The sequence below is a fragment of the Scylla paramamosain genome, chromosome 5 (genome assembly GCF_035594125.1).
Source record: "Scylla paramamosain isolate STU-SP2022 chromosome 5, ASM3559412v1, whole genome shotgun sequence".
NCBI classification, from domain to species: Eukaryota; Metazoa; Arthropoda; class Malacostraca; order Decapoda; family Portunidae; genus Scylla; species Scylla paramamosain.
Window position 1 is genome coordinate 6,541,692 of NC_087155.1, and position 17,367 is coordinate 6,559,058.

General features: G+C 44.0%; 1 long non-coding RNA gene across 2 annotated transcripts in view; it reads left to right on the forward strand.

Moving 5' to 3' along the window:
- Positions 1–17,367, forward strand: part of LOC135100461 (uncharacterized) — a 291,394-nt gene that overhangs the window by 186,616 nt on the left and 87,411 nt on the right. For both annotated transcript variants that reach the window (XR_010268716.1, XR_010268715.1), the window contains exon 4: positions 6,042–6,131. This is a non-coding gene — a long non-coding RNA (uncharacterized LOC135100461). The remainder of the gene's footprint in view (positions 1–6,041; positions 6,132–17,367) is intronic.

Sequence of the window (17,367 nt, forward strand, 5' to 3'; positions counted from 1 at the left end):
AGTTTTACGATTTTTCACGCTTTTGTTTGACATTTCAAGTTGCCGTTTTTTTTTTTTTTTATAACACTTTTTGTTACTTTTTTCCCCTACGTACGTGCTTAGCTGCCGCGCACATACGTACACATTGTAGTCTTAAGCATCATTTAAATATATAATTGCCTTTGGTAACAGTCAACACTGCCTATCTTTCTTTATTACTGTCTTGTTTATTCATTAAGAGGTAACACTGCACTAGATTCTGCGTATCTTTTTTTTTTTATTATTAATCTCAGTTTCCTTCAGTCCCTCACCTACTTTATCTTTCTATCTACTATCTTTTCCATTTTTACTCTTTCCTCCGTCCGTGTTCTCCATGCCTTCACTCTCGTCCTCCTCTGCTTCGCTAGGAGACAAACTGTGATCTATTTTTCTTAGTCTTTTTTTATGCTCAGTCTTGCCCGACCTAAGTTTGGCCCCCACTTAACATAATGACGAAAGGCATGGAGGGGAGGAGGGAGGGAGGAGGAGAGAGGCATGGGTGAGAGTGGAGGAAGGGAGGGAGACAAGGTTTGTCTTGTTGTGTGGTGGCAAGGAAAGTTGTATGTCGTCAACTTGAAGATAATGTTTATTTTCAAGATCAGTTTTTGCCTCGTGTTTGTATCCTGTGGAGTTCAGGTAAAGATTAATTTACGGCCGCAGGTTGTCCAGGAGGTAGAGTGTTCAGTCCTCGCCACCTGGACTCGTCTCCCGCAGCGAGTCATCCCCCTCTGTATCATGTAAATTACACCTCCTCTCCGGCCATCCACCGCCCCGTCCCCGCCCTTCAGATGTTGACTCGGTGGCTTTTCATCGAAAACTCTGGACGAGGTTCATTTACCGTCGAGCTTAATCTGTCTAAGTCAACAAAGTGCCGTACTCCTGGGAAAAGTTGAGTCAATGTGAATCTATTATGAATAATTTACCCAGAAAGCTCACAGGCACATTTTCCATTCCTATCTCTACTCCTCCCTCGCCTCCTTCAGCATAGTGGGCACAGATGCAGGGCTGCCCTCCTCCTCCGCCTGTCTGATTCCACTCAGTAATTATCAAGTCTGTTATGCGCCGTGGAGGTTGTCCTCTGAGGGTGGCCTTGAGGGGAGAACGGCCATAGTTTCTGGGACGGGAGCCAAACAGATGGCGAGGAACTCAATGAGTCCACGTGAAAAATTGATGTGGACGAAACTAAAGCTATCACAGTGTTGTAGCAGCGTGGAGGGGAGCCTCGGCCTATACTTCGCCTTGCGTCATACAGTTAATTACACTTGGTTAAGAAATTAGAAAAGGTTACCCTCCAGGACTAGAGGTTCAATCACTTCATAAGTCTGTGTTTCGTAACTGACACGGTGTTGCTTCTAGTGGCTACAACAGAACTTTATCACCTCTAGCTAGGTTAGGTTAAGTTAGGTAAGGTCAGTTCAGGTCATGTTAGGTCTTTTGCCTGCCACTCACCGCCCTGCTCAGAGAAGCGTATATGAGTATCGAAGTTTGAAAATAAGTGGTCGTCAATAAGAATTCCTCGTCTCTCTGGCCAAGTAGTTAGCTGCAGAAGTGGCGCATGGGGGGCATCTAGTGTTCGAGCCCCGCTATTTTCACCTACAGCTCATTGATATAAAATGCTCACCACATTACACCTGTGCTACCTTAATTACAATTTATAGACGAACCTTTTGGAGAAGTACCACCATATAAACCTGCCGTGCCATTGAGTTGTTGGTCGGGAGTGTTGCCTTTGAAGCGGCGCTCCCTTACGTGTTCCTTCTCACTGTCTGGGTATTGTTCTCTTCTTTCTCTCTATGTGTGTGTGTGTGTGTGTGTGTGTGTGTGTGTGTGTGTGTGTGTGTGTGTGTGTGTGTGTGTGTGTGTTAGAGAGAGAGAGAGAGAGAGAGAGAGAGAGAGAGAGAGAGAGAGAGAGAGAGAGAGAGAGAGAGAGAGAGAGAGAGAGATTCCCCCACAAAGTAAAACCACGAATCCTTGAGAGGGGAACACGAAGCAGACGAAGCAGCACCGCAGGAGGCGACGTGGTGACCTTTGAGGGCCGCTTGGGACGCGTCATGTATCACAGGAAATGATGATGATCAAGAGGGAAGGAAGAGGGAGAAGGAGAAGGAAGTGGAGGAGGAGGAGAAGGAAGTGGAGGAGAAAGAGAAGGAAGTGGAGGAGAATGGAGAAGAGAAGAAGGAAGTGAAGGAGAAAGAACTGGTGAGGAGAAGGAAGTGGTGAAGAGGAGAGGGAAGTAGTGAGGAGGAGGAAAAGAAGGAAGTAGATGAGGAGAAAAGAATAAGTAAAGGAGGACCTGGAGGAGGAGAAGTAAGAAGAAACGGAACACTGTAGAAGAGGAAATAAAAGAGCGTGAGAGAAGAGGTACAAGATACAGGCAACAAGACGAAAGAAGCCTTACAGTAGAGTGAGTATGCCTGTAAGTTAACTGTGTGTGTGTGTGTGTGTGTGTGTGTGTGTGTGTGTGTGTGTGAGAGAGAGAGAGAGAGAGAGAGACTGACGGTAAGAAAAATTAGGAAACGTAGAAAAATGTTTATGCAGCAAAAAAATAAACTAATAAAAAAAATGTACTGCATACATAGTAAGAGATGCGATGACAAAATAATTTAAAAGCTTAAGTAATTAAAAATAACAATCTTAGACTATTACATATCTCCTTTGCCATGCCCTTACGAAGCCTCTATTTTTTTCTATATCGAAGACACCTGACGCATTATTTTCAAAGGGGAAAATACCATCGTTGTTTTGTGCTTCTGTTACTGTGGCTGTTGCGTAAAGTTTGTCTTGACGGAGGAGTTGGAGGACAAGATGAATTAGAAGAGTAAGGAGTGGGAGGGGGAGGAAGAGGAGGAGGGGATGAATAACAAGGAGGAGGAAGAAGAGGGGATGAATAAGAAGCAGGAGGAGAGAGGGAGAGTGGACAGAGGAGAGAGAAGGAAAGATTTTCATTGAAAGAAAAAAATATGAAAGAAGGAAGAAGAGTGGGAGGAGGAAGAGGAAGAGATGAATGAGGAGGAAGATAAGGAGGAGAAAGAGAGCGGAAAGAGGAGAGGAGAGAAACGAGTGAGAGGAGTTCAAGTAAAAAGAAAAGAAGAAAAGAAAACAAGAGTAAGAGTAAGACGAGGAAGAGGGAAAGAGGAGGCCAGTGATGACGTTAAACAAAAACAAAAAACAAGTAATAATAAAAATAATAATAATGTTTCATCATGTAGCGAGTGACCTTCATGTAAAGACGCTGAAAGGCTTCCTTTTCTTATCCTTTATTGTGGAAGTACAAAAGACACACTTGCCGAGCTGGAGACGCCCGCTTGCTCCTGCCCGGCGGCAGCAAAGCGGGATGGGAAGCACAACAATCGCCAGCCGGTATTAAAAGAACACTGATGCTTTACGCTATATTTAAAAAATGCATTATAAGAGCCCTTTGCTCTCCAGCTATCATGACCAGAGAGAGTAGCAGCAGTAACAAGAGAATCAGTGGAAAAAGGTGCATTATAAGAGCGCACAGCTATCATCAGCAGTAGCGACAGTAGTTAGAGTATCAGTGAAAAAAATGTGCATTATAAGAGCGTCCAGTATCATCAAAAGTGGCAGCAGTAACAACAGTATCAGTGGAAAAAGATGCATTATTAGAGTGTCCTCGTATCATCGACAGGCACTTAGCCTTTCATTTTTGACGACTGCTTTTGACCCTGTTCGGGGATCGGCACTTCAGTGGACCTTTCTTAATTATAATTTTGTTGCCCTTGGCGGGTGTGGCGGGACGTTTCGCCCGTCTCTACATTCCATTCTCCAGTCCCCTGGGACCTGACGCCAGCCTCAGCCAACCACGTGGTGTGAGGTCAACCCTAACACCATTTTGTCTTCCGGACATACAGAGTCGCGTCCACCCACGCCTTGGAGATGGACGTGCGATCCGCTGGCACTTCATTTCATTATTTGCTTTGGTACAGCTTTATTACATCAACATATAGCAGCATTACCACTGTACTCGTATTTCTTTGGCCAACTATACTCAGTACTAGAATAAGCATTATATATATGTATATATTATATATATATATATATATATATATATATATATATATATATATATATATATATATATATATATATATATATATATATATATATATATATATATATATATATATATATATATATATATATATATATATATATACGAGTATATATATATATATATAAAACTAGTACATAAAAACGGTGGCAGTGGTGGGATGAGTCGACGCTACAAGTCCTCCTGGCCCACTTGTCCTGCCAGCTCGTCGCCAGCTACTCCAGCTACCATCATCGCCTCCGGGTTACTTGCCAAGTCGTTACCGACGCATTTCTGCTAAGCCGTCACTGACGCAAGCTGCTACGCTACTACACGTCTACAGTGCTTTCTTCAAGGTGCTTTTAGGGCCTCTTTCAAGCTTTTTATGCCGAGCCTGCCCGTACGACTTCAAGCCGTCACCGACGTCGTCCTTGTTTCAAGCCTGGACTTTTTAAGCCGTCATTGACGCAGCTCGACTGCTTTGCTGCTGATCCCATCGTTCGAAGACTGGATTTCTCAGCTGTCAGTCTTCTGCTGCAAACTGCGTTGTCTTCTTATGGCCGTCTCTGCACCCAATGCGGGCCACTCACTCACTACACTCGACGAAGATTATCGCCATCATGTGTGTTATTTGTGCAGTGTTATAATTCTTATAGTGCATTTTTATTTTGCAATTTATTTGGCATAGAAACGCCTTGTTCTCTTGTTTTATGGCCTCTAGCGTTGTCCTAGTTTTTCTTGGCCTGTGATTCACTGTGCTGAAGTCACAGCTAATGTGAGTTTTGTGGTTGGCCACTGTGCTCTCTTTTCTGACGTCTTTGCTATGTGAGTTTTGTGATTCGCCAGTGCGTACTCACTATTCTGATGTCTTTGTTCTGTAAGCCTTGCGGTTGGCTATAGTGCGTACATCACGTGTCTTACACAGATAAACGCGTCTTTATTATGTAAATCATGTGCTTCAATGTGCCTGCGTCACCCCATAAGCTCTGTTCGCTGCGAGGACGCAGCGAGATGGGTGGCCGAGCAATGTGGCGGGACGCTTCGCCCACCTCTGCATTCCATTCTCCAATCCCGTGGGACCTGACGCCAGCCTAACCTAAGGCCAACCACGTGCTGTGAGGTCAACCCTCACACCCTTTGTCTTCCGGACATACAGAGTCGCGTCCACCCAGGCCTCGGAGGTGGACGTGTGACCCGCTGGCACTTCACTTCATTATTTACTTTTTGTGCAGTTTTAATATATCAATATACAGCAGCATCACCACCGCATTTCTTTGGTCACCTATACTCAGTACTAGAAGAAGCATTATATATATTTAACTAGTACATCGGTGCTCCTCCTACATAAAAAAAAAAAAAGCAGTAAAAATAAGAATATCACTGGAAAAAGGTTCCTAATGAGAGCGTCCACTGTCCAGCTATCATCAACAGTAGCAGCAGTAATAAGAGTATCAGTGGAAAAAAGGTGCATTATGTCCGTCAATCATCAACACCAGTGGCAGCAGAGGGAGGGCAAGTCACTCAGCAGGCTTCGCACAATTAATGACGAGTGTGTTGGTGCTGCGGGCGACAGTCATTATGTTTCACTCTCACAGCCCGCAACACTCACTGATGTTTGTGCAGACACGCCAAGGCCTCCATTGAAAAGGTGCACCGGGCGCGTTTTGTCTGCGTCGCCGATTAAAATTTACATAATAGCCTTTGTTTGCAAGAGAAATGGAGAAAATGACGGATGTTTTCCCTCTGGGATTTCAGATTACTTTTATCAGCGTGTATTGTAATAATCCTTAGTAATTGGCTTTGTTAGAACTGCCGACTGATGAATGGTGGACACACACACACACACACACACACACACACACACACACACACACACACACACACACACACACACACCAATAAAAACTTTCTACTCTAGGCAATGTTAGATGTGTCACGCTCAGCCTCACCCTGTCCTTCTTCCCCTCGCCAGGCCTGGATGGTGAGGATAGTGTCATCAGCCTGCGCGGATCACCGCCCCTGCCCCTCGTCTCCCATTGAGTGATGGCGGCTGGCAGTCAAGGTCAGTTGATCATTAGTATTCTTTGGTTACGAGTGAAGTAAATAATACTTTTGTATCCAGAGCCGCTGAGACTACGCAATGGTTCTTATATCAAAAATACGTTTTCTTTTGACTCAGAATCATGAGGTTATTTGGCATTATGATGTAAAGGTGAAATATTTCAGGAATACAATAGTTTCCTTTTCACGACGATATAGAGCTTCGCGTATAATGTATAGGAACTCGTGTTTCCTTTTATTTAGGTATGGCTCACGTCATCGCACAAATACCAGTTATGGGGGGGGGGGGGCATCCTGAATGAAGTATGTACCTCTATTATTACCAGCCTGTGCCGCGCCAGCCGTCTGTTGTGAGGCCAATATCTTCACTGCATATTTTACTTTCTGCATGTTATTGATGGCTGGAGGCAGGCGTGTGATAAGGTGCTTCATAACACTGTGTGCAAGTGAACTGAAAGGAATGTATATTGTGCATTACATACTTAACTTTTAATGTGATGTCAAATAGTCTAGCAGGAAGCCACACAACCAAAGTTATTTTAACGTACGAACACGTCTTTTTTTTTTTTTTTTTTGCAATCAAGAAAAGCTGTGCTATATAGAAATCCGTATTCTTTTGTTTTACAATTGTTAGTGAAAACCTGTGATGCCAATAACAATTAATATTATTTGGTGTACAGTTATTATTCCGAGGCTAAAGTTCGTCTTTCAAACGTATTCTAACATTTTGTAAGTTCACCTGGGGACTAAGAGATTCAGATACCAGAAAATCGTAATGAAACAACTTACAATATATAGGATACACGCCTTTAATCCGCAACAGTTAGTTCATTATATGCTTTTGAGGCAGTGGAGGAAGGATGCCACACACAGCGACATCTTTACTTCACTCTACAGCAGAACATGTTATTTGCACGGCCACCACGCTAGGAGTATAGTGAGTTCTGTATGAAAAGGTGGGGCTGGTCCTGCCCGCGTCATCCCTTGCTGTATTAGTCTTTTATCGGGGCTCACAACATCACAGGCGGCCCGCTGCGCTGGACTAGTGCCGGGATCTGGGCAAAGCCTTTAGGCCCACGGCTCAGCAAAGAACACAGAAATATTTGCGTTCAGCTGGCCACTTGAGCTGTTGTTTTGATTCTCTGTGGACCTGTGCCCTTGAGTGTATGTGTATGTGTGTGTGTGTGTGTGTGTGTGTGTGTGTGTGTGTGTGTGTGTGTGTGTGTGTGTGTGTGTGTGTGTGTGTGTGTGTGTGTAAATCCGTGCGTGCGTGCCTGCAGGTGTTTGAGTGTTTTTGCTACCATTCATCAGTCTAAACACGGAGGAGAAAAAGGTCGTAAGGCAGAGGGAGGGAAGGAGGGAGGATTTCGAGGGGGAGGAAACAGAGCAGAGGGAGAAACAAAGGAAAAATCACCATTATACTTTGGTAATATTGCACACCGGCGGCTTGTTGCCTCGCTTCTCCGCGGGCGCTTCCGCTTCTCTGATATATTTTACTCGAGGCTCATAAGTTGGCGAGACCTAAGATGGATGGAGGAGACGGCGGGTGCCAAGCTTTTTAATTCCCCGGTGGTCAGCTTGTAGACTGGCACACTGGCTGATATATTGGCGCAGCGGGAAGCCTGGGAGGGCGGGACGGGACAGGAGAGGAGAGGAAGGGGAAGGAGCAGTACTCGGAGTATAGGGAGTGGGCGAGGGTTGAAGTAAGGTGGACAGGAGCGAGGATGAGTGAAAGTTCCGTGATAATGAAATCCTGTCTGAGTATCAGAGGTGTTGGTTTGCCGAGTGAGCGAACAGGTGAGACCTTTAAAAGCAGGAAGGGATTTTTATAAGTAATTAGAAATGTCTTGGGTCACTTTCTTTTTTATTAACGCTGGAGTTAAGAGCCGCTTCTTGAAGACCACGGATACAGCTCCCACCCCCACCTTTCCTGTGTGTGGTTTCCTTACCATAAAATCGGCATTAATATTTGCGCGGAAAGAAAGTTTCTGGTGGTGTTCGGATTTTATTGTATACGAAGAAAGTCGTGAATTTGGGGAGTTGAAAAAGAGAGAAAGAGAGAAGGAAGAGATTTACACGAGAATGTGAAAATTTGTAATATATGGAATGCCGTCAGAAAGCCCGAGGAGGAGTTGGACGCAGTAATAAATCATGTCCCTTTGTGAAGCTGCGACGCGGCCGGAATGGAATGACTGAATGGGAAGAGAATTTGAATAGAGACTAAAATAAAGAACATGAAATGCTCTAAAGGTATTAAATGGAAGAGCAAAGACAGGAAACAGGAAAGAATGGTGGGCGGGAATGATGCAGTGGCCTGTACAGCAGCGGGTGGAGAGGCACGAGTATACGAGCATGCATCATTGTGGTCCTGGAGTGCGGCACGTATTGACCCAGAAACAAGGGCTGCACCTGAGCACAAAACATTTTATAGTCACCTTGGTTCTTACTGCCATTCATCATATAATTTATTATGTACACTGCATAACACTCGATCTTGTTGACTATATACTGGAGCACCGATTTTGTCATTCGTTAACGTTAACAGTGTTTAGTATTAAAGCAGATGTCACTAACACGCAAAGCTTCACCCCGGAGACTGTTGGAGGCATTGATCTTGTTAAGCAGAGCCACGTGTGATCTGCAATAAACATTCTCACAATTGCCGCCGCGTACCCTGCTCCGCTTCCCGCTGCCATGTCAAGTGTGCTACATGTGTTACATGATCCCCGATGCATGACACCAATGAAGTGGCGACGCTGATAAAGAAACTGAATATTTTCCTGTCGACAGAGAGATTTGAAATCAGTTGACGTGTACTTTTGTGTGGTGTGTGTGTGTGTGTGTGTGTGTGTGTGTGTGTGTGTGCGTGTGTGTGTGGGTGTGTGTGTGGGGTCATAGGTATTGTATGTGTATATGCATTTTTTTTTTTTTTGTGTGTGTGTGTGTGTGTGTGCGCGTGTTTGCGTGTGTGGGAGGGGTATGGATGTGGGGTGTGTATATGTTTGATGTCATTTATTTATTATTATTTATTATTTTTTTTTATTTATTTTTTGGATTTCTATTCATTTATTTATTATTTTTATTTTTTTCTATTTTATTTATTTTTTTTTTTTTTATGTATGTGTGTGTGTGCGTGTGTGTGTATGTGTGTGTGTGTGTGTGTGTGTGTGTGTGTGTGTGTGTGTGTGTGTGTGTGTGTGTGTGTGTGTGTGTACCCACCGTTGGTGAGTTACAGCGTGGCAGGGGCGGGATCACCTTCTCAGCGACCGCCTGCCTGCCCAACATTACCTGCGTAATCATGATGCGCTTCAGCTTTCCTTTTTTATGTATTAAGTTTACTTACCGATGTTTCTATCGTGCACAAGAAAACTATCCCGGAATAAAGTCCCCACGCTCGCTGTCACATAAGCGAGGTGCAGCCAGGCCGGCGTGTCCCCCAGCGTGCCGCGCCCCGCCAGGCCGAGGCACCTGCCACCGGGAATCAAGAATAATAGCGACGCCGACGGGACGCAGTAAAGAATTGCTGCTTTTTTCCATATTTTCTCAAATAATTCTTTGGACTAAACACTAAACTGTTTTCATGTTGGTGCCTTTGTCAGACACTGAAAGGGCGGCACCTGCTGACCGCACGAATATTGGCTGCTGCGTTTTTGGTGTGTGTGTGTGTGTGTGTGTGTGTGTGTGTGTGTGTGTGTGTGTGTGTGTGTGTGCGTGCGTGTGTGAGTGCGTGTGGCCGCTTATATTAACATTTGTGTGGCCTCGTTGAAGTAGCCAACGCTAGACCGAAATCTCAAGCCTCGAAAGAACACGAGGCCAACGCAACCCCATTGTTCGTTTATTGTGGTGGTGGGCGGGACCTTCGCGCCTCGGGGGATAAAAGCCCGTTTTCTGTTGTGGCTGTTGTCCCGGTGATGGTGTGTGTATAATGTAGGTTTTCATTTGCCCTCCACTGTTTGTTATAAGAGAAATGGTGCTCCCTAATGGACAAACTGAAGGTACTCCTAACCTGAAACTTTTTTGAAAGCAGAGCAGGTTATTCTCGTTAAATGAATACTTTTTTCTAAGTGCTTTGTTTAGTAATTCTGTCGCTTGATTGTTTATAGATAAGCTGCGATATATATATATATATATATATACTCGTATATATATATATATATATATATATAGAGAGAGAGAGAGAGAGAGAGAGAGAGAGAGAGAGAGAGAGAGAGAGAGAGAGAGAGAGAGAGAGAGAGAGAGAGAGTGCATTGGGTTCGTATCCCTCCCAGCGTCCAAGCACTACAAGGACGAGGACGTGACGGAATGTTACGGCTGGCGCGATAATTATGTCATTGGGGCATAAAAGGAATGGTGCATCCTAAACCAAAGAGGCAGATGATGTGTCCGCCGCGTGGCAAGGCAGCCAGGAGCAGAAACAGTTGTTGCTGGCTGTTGTCCAAAGCGACTTACGTCACGTTGAACTGGTGGCAACATTTGTTCACTTCCCTCCCCACCGCCCACACCTTAGGAGCTCCATCCTGCCCTCGCCTCCTTACCTCACTTCTTGCCTCCCATACCCGGGGCTCCTACCTTCCCTTCTCCCTTAAACCTCCTGCCTGCCTCTCTCCCCCAAGAAGCCGCCCCCTGCTCCCTCTTCTCCTTCCTTTATCCAAAATTTCCTGCCTGCTACTCATTCAGAAAAATTACTCCTTTCTTTCCTCACTCAAAAAATCTCCCTTCCACCCTCCACCCCTCGACCCCCCTTCCTCCACCCTGTCCCTCCTGGCCACCCTCGCCCTGTTTCTTGTTACTCTAATTTTTCCCTTATCGGCGTCACACTTGGACGGAAGTTTGAGGACGTGATCCTTTGGTGTCCTCGTGATAGCCCAGCGTCGTATCCTAACTCAGCCACTTGTAATTAAATTCGCATCAGGGGAGCCGCTGGCGGGCTGGTGATAGCGGCGACAAGGGGGCGGCGGCAGACTCCCCCGCAAGGCAACACCGAGTCTCGACGCTGACGGGGCTGACAACATAAATTTCCTATTATACCTTGAAATATGAAGACCTGCCAAACGGGACCTGAAATGGATCCTCCGCGAATAAGAAGAAATGAGGGAAAAGTGTATAACCAGCTCCTCTCCGGCAGACAGCAGCAGTAGCAGCAATGGCTTATGGATCCCACTGGTGATAATGATCCGCTTGAATTGTTCCCGCGCAATCTCTTGTGTTTATCGTCCCACGTAGAAACCGAGAAAGAAAACTGACGCTAACGAGTGACCTGCACCTCCGCCCACTAGGTAGAGGTTATGAAAGAGTGCCACACGCGTAGTAAGCTCCTGGAAGAACCCTCGCATCAACCTGAAGTAGATATAGAATGAAAGATGATGACAGCGACCCGTCAATTAACTCGGGCCAGAGCGTCGCGTGAGGCAGGGAGAGAATGCGGGGCGGGACGGGGCGCTAAGAGTCAGGACGGGACGGGGCGGGAAGAGCCAAGACGGAACGAGGCGGAGCTTGGATAAGAAGGATGCGAGGCCAAGGTGGGGCAGGGTTGGAAAAGGAAACATTCCGTCTAGTGTGTAAGGGTCGTGTTTGCCGCCCGCAGACTCTGGTAAAGGAGATGCTGTCATGCCGCTGCCTCAGGACATAACGCTTGCCGCTGTTATAGAAACAAACGACCTCTCGACATGAACTTTCTGAAGAACTCTCTTGCTCTTCTACTCGTGTTCCCTTTTTCCCCCCATCTTTTTTTTTTTTTTTTTTCGAAGTCCCTTGGAAGGTAAATCTATCTTAACACACTACTACCTAAAGAGTCGCAGTAAACACTCAGACTGAAAAAAAAATAATAATATAATAATAATAATAAAGGAAAAAAGTAAAAGAAGGGACCGGTGGAAAAAATTGGAACTAGGACCATCTATAAGTTTTGCAAGAGAATGACCTTGTTCCTGTAATAAAGAAAATTTTAAGGGCCAACTGTTTTATGAGTTTTGTGGAAATGGGAACGTTTTTTTGATGATGAATTTGGTTCAGAAATGTCGGTAGTCGTGGTAGGAATATTGGTTGTTGTAGTAGATATCATGCTGTAGGTTGTGGTAGGAGTGTTAGCAGTAATAGTGGGAATAGCAGTAGTTATTGTAGAAATGTTGGTAGTGGTGTTGAACAAATATCAATTGTGGTAGGTATGTTAATAGAAGTAGTGGGAATGTTAATAGTTATGGTACAATAATACTGGTAATTGTGGTAATGAATTTTGGGAGTTATAAGGGTGTTACTAATTCTTGGTAGGAATATCCATGGCTGTGGTAGGAATTTAGGAAGCTAAGGTTGTTGTTAATGGAATGTAAGTCATGGAAGTCTTGATATGATTGAAATACTAATGATGATGAAAGTGAAACATAAATTATTATAGCTTCACATATATTAATTCCTAGAATATTAGTTGATGTAATATAGATGATATTACATTGATTATAATTATACCACAGAAAAGGAAAGCGTTTTTTTTTGCCAGACATATTAAAATTCATCACACTTTTCGAGCAAACTAAGGACGTTATAAGAATGAATCAACTAGACTCGGAAACCGTAATGTTATGTGTGTCAAGCCAATAGGAAACGATGAAAGAGAATTAGATTAATGCGTGGACAGGGATAATAGGTGAATACAGGTAGACACGTAAAGGAGACTGAAGCTTTTAAATTTACATTCCTTAGAGAGGGGCGTAGGTTAACAGGGGAGCTGATAGTGGTCTTAAAGTGGTATAAGGGATATAACAAGGCTGACGTAAGCAAAATTCTCAGGATCAACAATCGCGATAGAACAAGAAATAATGTGTTCAAGCTTGAAAAAAGGTTAAATTTGAAGAAGAGATAGTAAGGAATTAGTTCTGAAATAGTGGTGGATGAATGGAATAGACTCATTAATCAGGTTGTTAGTGATGAGTCATTAGGAAGTTTTAAAGAATTAGACAAATTGGTGGATGGGGATGATAGGGGGAAATCGGTAAGTATATTTAGTACAGGGACTGCCAAGTGTAGGCCTGATCACTTCTTGCAGCTTCCCTTATGTTCATATGTTGTTATGTTCTATATATATGTGTAGGCCTGTTGGCTTTTTGCAGGTTCCCTTATGATGAGATGTTATTATGTTCCGAAAGCAGGACAGACCGAGAAACGAGATAAAATGTAATGCAGGAGTGGCCTTGAATAGAATGGTAGTTAATTGGGGAATGTTGCGGAATGCCTTTGTCTTGCAGTGGTGTCACACAGGCTGATGATGATAACAATGAAAGGGTGTATCGTATTTATTTATTTTTATTTAGTTAGTTATTTAGTTATTTATTCATTTTTATCTTTTATCAAGTGATTTTCTTTCCCTTATTTGTGATGCATGTTGCCTAATATCCATTCTCTCTCTCTCTCTCTCTCTCTCTCTCTCTCTCTCTCTCTCTCTCTCTCTCTCTCTCTCTCTCTCTCTCTGGGTGGATCTTTTCTAAATGTTGCAGAATTTCATATCCCTTATTTTCCTTTGTGACTTTATTTTTTTTACCCTGTGGAATTAGACCGGCCTCCCTACTGGTACTCTTTCGCCATGTACGGTGCAGGCTTTTTAGATGCGGCTGGTAATTGGTGCGTTTACTTTTCTCTATATTTTTCAGCCAATGGTCGATCCCATAATTCTGTAAAGACAAGTGAAATAAACCAATATACGTTCGAGATGAGTAAGTATCGGTTTAAAAAAGATACATATGAATGGTGGAGGATTTACAAGTATTGCTAATCTGCACTTTATAATTACGTATAAGCGTCACAGAAAACGAGATCTGTCACACTTTTTTTTTTTTTTTAATATACCAAACTCGAATTATTATCCATTAAAAAGAAAGGAAAAAATGAAGGTTTCGTGTGAGCTTCAATATGCAGAGTTGCAGCGGAAGGCACTAAGAGGAAGCAACGTGTGGGGAGTATGAACACATTGAAGCTGTCCAGGCCGCGTCTTCCTGCTGATGGAGAAAACGGCGGAGATATTCAAGCGCATCAGATTTTTTCCTTTATTTTTATTTTCACACGTGGCTTTTGCTGGGCGTCTTTCTTGGCTGAGACTAAAGATGCATAGGCCCCTTTCTTCCTTCCTTTCTTTTTACCCTTTTCTTTCTTTAATGTTTACTACTTCGCTTTTCTTTTCTTTCTTCTTTTCGTTTTATTTGTTTCTTTAATTTGTTTTCCTTGGTTGACAGTGAAGGTGCATGTAGGCTTCTCTCTCTCTCTCTCTCTCTCTCTCTCTCTCTCTCTCTCTCTCTCTCTCTCTCTCTCTCTCTCTCTCTCTCTCTCTCTCTCTCTTTAATTTCTATGTTCACTTCCTTGGTTTCCCTTCCTTTCTTCTCTTGTTTTTTTTTCATTTCTTTGAATTTTTTTTCATTGGTTGACACTGAATGTACATAAGTTCCTTTATCTCTTTCTTTCTTTTACTTTTTTTCTTTCTTTACTTTCTCCGTTCACTTACACGATTTCCCTTTCTTTCTTCTCTTCGTTTTTTTTTCGTTTTCTTTTTCATTTCTTCAAATTTATTTTCCTTAGTTGACAAAAACTTACATAAACTACTTTCTCTTCTCTCATTTTTCTTCTTTTTTCCTTCTCTTTACTTTCCGTGCTCACCTCTTCGGTTTCTTTTTATTTCCTCTTTTCGTTTCACTTATTTCTTTCATTTCTTTTCCTCTCCTTCCCTCTGCTTCACTTCTCATGCTTTTCTTTCCCTTCCATTCCCTCTCACTCCCATTTCTTCTCTCCCCTTCCCTTTCCTTTCCTCCCCTCCTCTTTCCGTCTCTTTGTTTCCTTGCGTTCCTTTCTTCCCTTACCTCATCCATTTTTCCTTCCCTTTTCGCCCGCCCCTATTTCCGCTTCCCATATCCTTCTTACTCTTTCTCACACCATTTCTCTTTCCTCCTCCTCCTCCTCCTCCTCCTCCTCCAATCCTCCTTGCTGTTGACAAAGGCGGTCCTCGACTTATTCCTCACTCTAGATTGTTGTGTTTCTTAATTACTCGTATCTTTCACCTCCTCCTCCTCCTCCTCCTCTTCCGTCTTCGAGGTTGCCTTTCAAACACATTCTGAGGCTTTTTTTTTTTTTTTTTTTTTTTAACGCGCGCGTCCCTCCACTCACCGGAGAGTAAACGTCATCTATATTTCACTGTCTTGACTCCTGCCCTTCTTTTCTCCTCCTTATTCCTCTCCACGGTGCCTTCCTTTTATTGTTACCGTTTCGCAAGCAGAAGCACTCGCGCGTATCCTGCTGCTGCTGTTGTTTGTGATAGTGATGCTTGCTATACTAAAAACCTTCGGCATTACTAGCACTGTTATTAGCTCTTTGGCTGGTAATGATTATATGACACTTGGTGCATAAGTTGTATAACCTTTGATGATTTTACTAAGCAGAAATAAAAAAAACTATAGGCTAGAAGATTTTAAAATACTCAGTCACTACTTTTGTTGTCTCTAGTGTCTTCTGAAATTATTAACTAAGAACTATTTTTTTCAAGCTCAGTAAGTTTCTCTCGCAATTCTTCCCGAGTATTTTTGTTGCATTCATCATTGAGTGAAGCGCGCCGCAGATCGCCTCCGATTGCTCGTGATGGAAGTTCGTGGATGAGGAATGAGTTACGTGAGTGTGTAGTGTGTTCGTGCTGCCAGCGGGGCGTCTGTGTGGGCGGGAAGCTGCGGCGGGAGGGAAGGACATGGTGTGGCTAGCTGCGAATGTACCGGGCTTCGGGCTTGTAGTGGGAGCTTTTCGTTTGTGTTATGATGGTAATGGTGTTGGTGATGGTGATGGTGGTAGTGGTGGCTATTGTCACTTTTTTCATTGCCGTTTTTTGACGTTTTTTTTTTCTTCGTATTGTTAGCTTTATTGATATTGTTGTTGTTGCTCTTCTTCTTTTTCTTCTTTTCTTCTTCTTCTTCTTCTTCTTCTTCTTCTTCTTCCTTCGGATATAGTTGACATCAGTGCTGTTCTTCCTTCTGGATGAGGCTGCTCTGGAAAAGCTTTCACAGCGAGACACATGCAACACAGCGCCTCAGCCTCTCCGCAGCCCCTGGCCAGCGTACCAAGAGCGAGGGTCTACTACATGCACTAGCAGGAGACGGCGAGGTGGTTATGTCCAGGCCAACCGACCAGCTCAAATACCAGCCAACCAGCTATCTAATTATCCATCCAGACAGGCACCCGAACAGCCAGCCAGTCAACCAGCCAGCCAGCTATCCAGACAGATACTCGACCAGCCAGCCAGTCAACCAGCCATCTAACCATTCAGCCAGCCAGCTATCCAAACATATACCTGACCAGCCATCCAGTCAACCAGCCATCAGCCAGTCAATCAGCCAACCATCTAATCATACAGCCAGGAAGTTATCCAAACAGATACCCGACTGGCCAGCCAGTCAGTTAGTCAACCAATGAACTAAACAGCCAGCCAGTCAACCATCCAGCCAGCCAGCTTACCCAAACAAAGCAGAAGTATCGAGATTACTTTAAAACTAAATTGGCCAACTCTTGGATTTCCTGTAGTCATATATAGAGCCATATTCATTTTTTTCTTTTTTTTTTTTGCAAGGAAGCCAACCAGCCAGCAAACCATTTCCCTTTTTTCTTTGAAAGTGAAACGTATAAATTGCACGAGAGAGAGAGAGAGAGAGAGAGGAGAGAGAGAGAGAGAGAGAGAGAGAGAGAGAGAGAGAGAGAGAGAGAGAGAGAGAGAGAGAATGTGTGTGTGTGTGTATTTGTCGACGAGCAAAGCAACACACAACGTTCATTTGTTCGCCCTGTGTGCTGCCGGAACTGCCTCAGTGCTCAGACGTGCCCGCTGCGAGTTGGAGGAAGTTACGGACGGGAAAAAAAAAAGAAAGAAAAATAATTATCTGAGCCATTTTAATGAAGTTTCCCAGGCTGTGTGTTGCAAGGAGTCTCGTCTCGTCGGTCCGGCAATGTCCTCGCTACATGTCCTTGCCGCTACTGTGTCCTCGCCGCTGCTTTGTCCTCGCTACTGTGTTCTCGCCGCTGTTGTGTTCTCGCTGCTTCTGTGTCCTCTCTGCTGCTGCTGCGTCCTCGCCTCGCCTCGCACGCTCTCCATCCGTTCTCGGGAAGCTGCTGTCGTCATTGGCTCTCCTGTTTTCGGTATTTCTCCAACTTTGCTTCTTTTATAATTGAGAAAGTTTCCATATTCACTCGACACTCGGACAAATTGATCTTTTGATTGGTCTCTTACA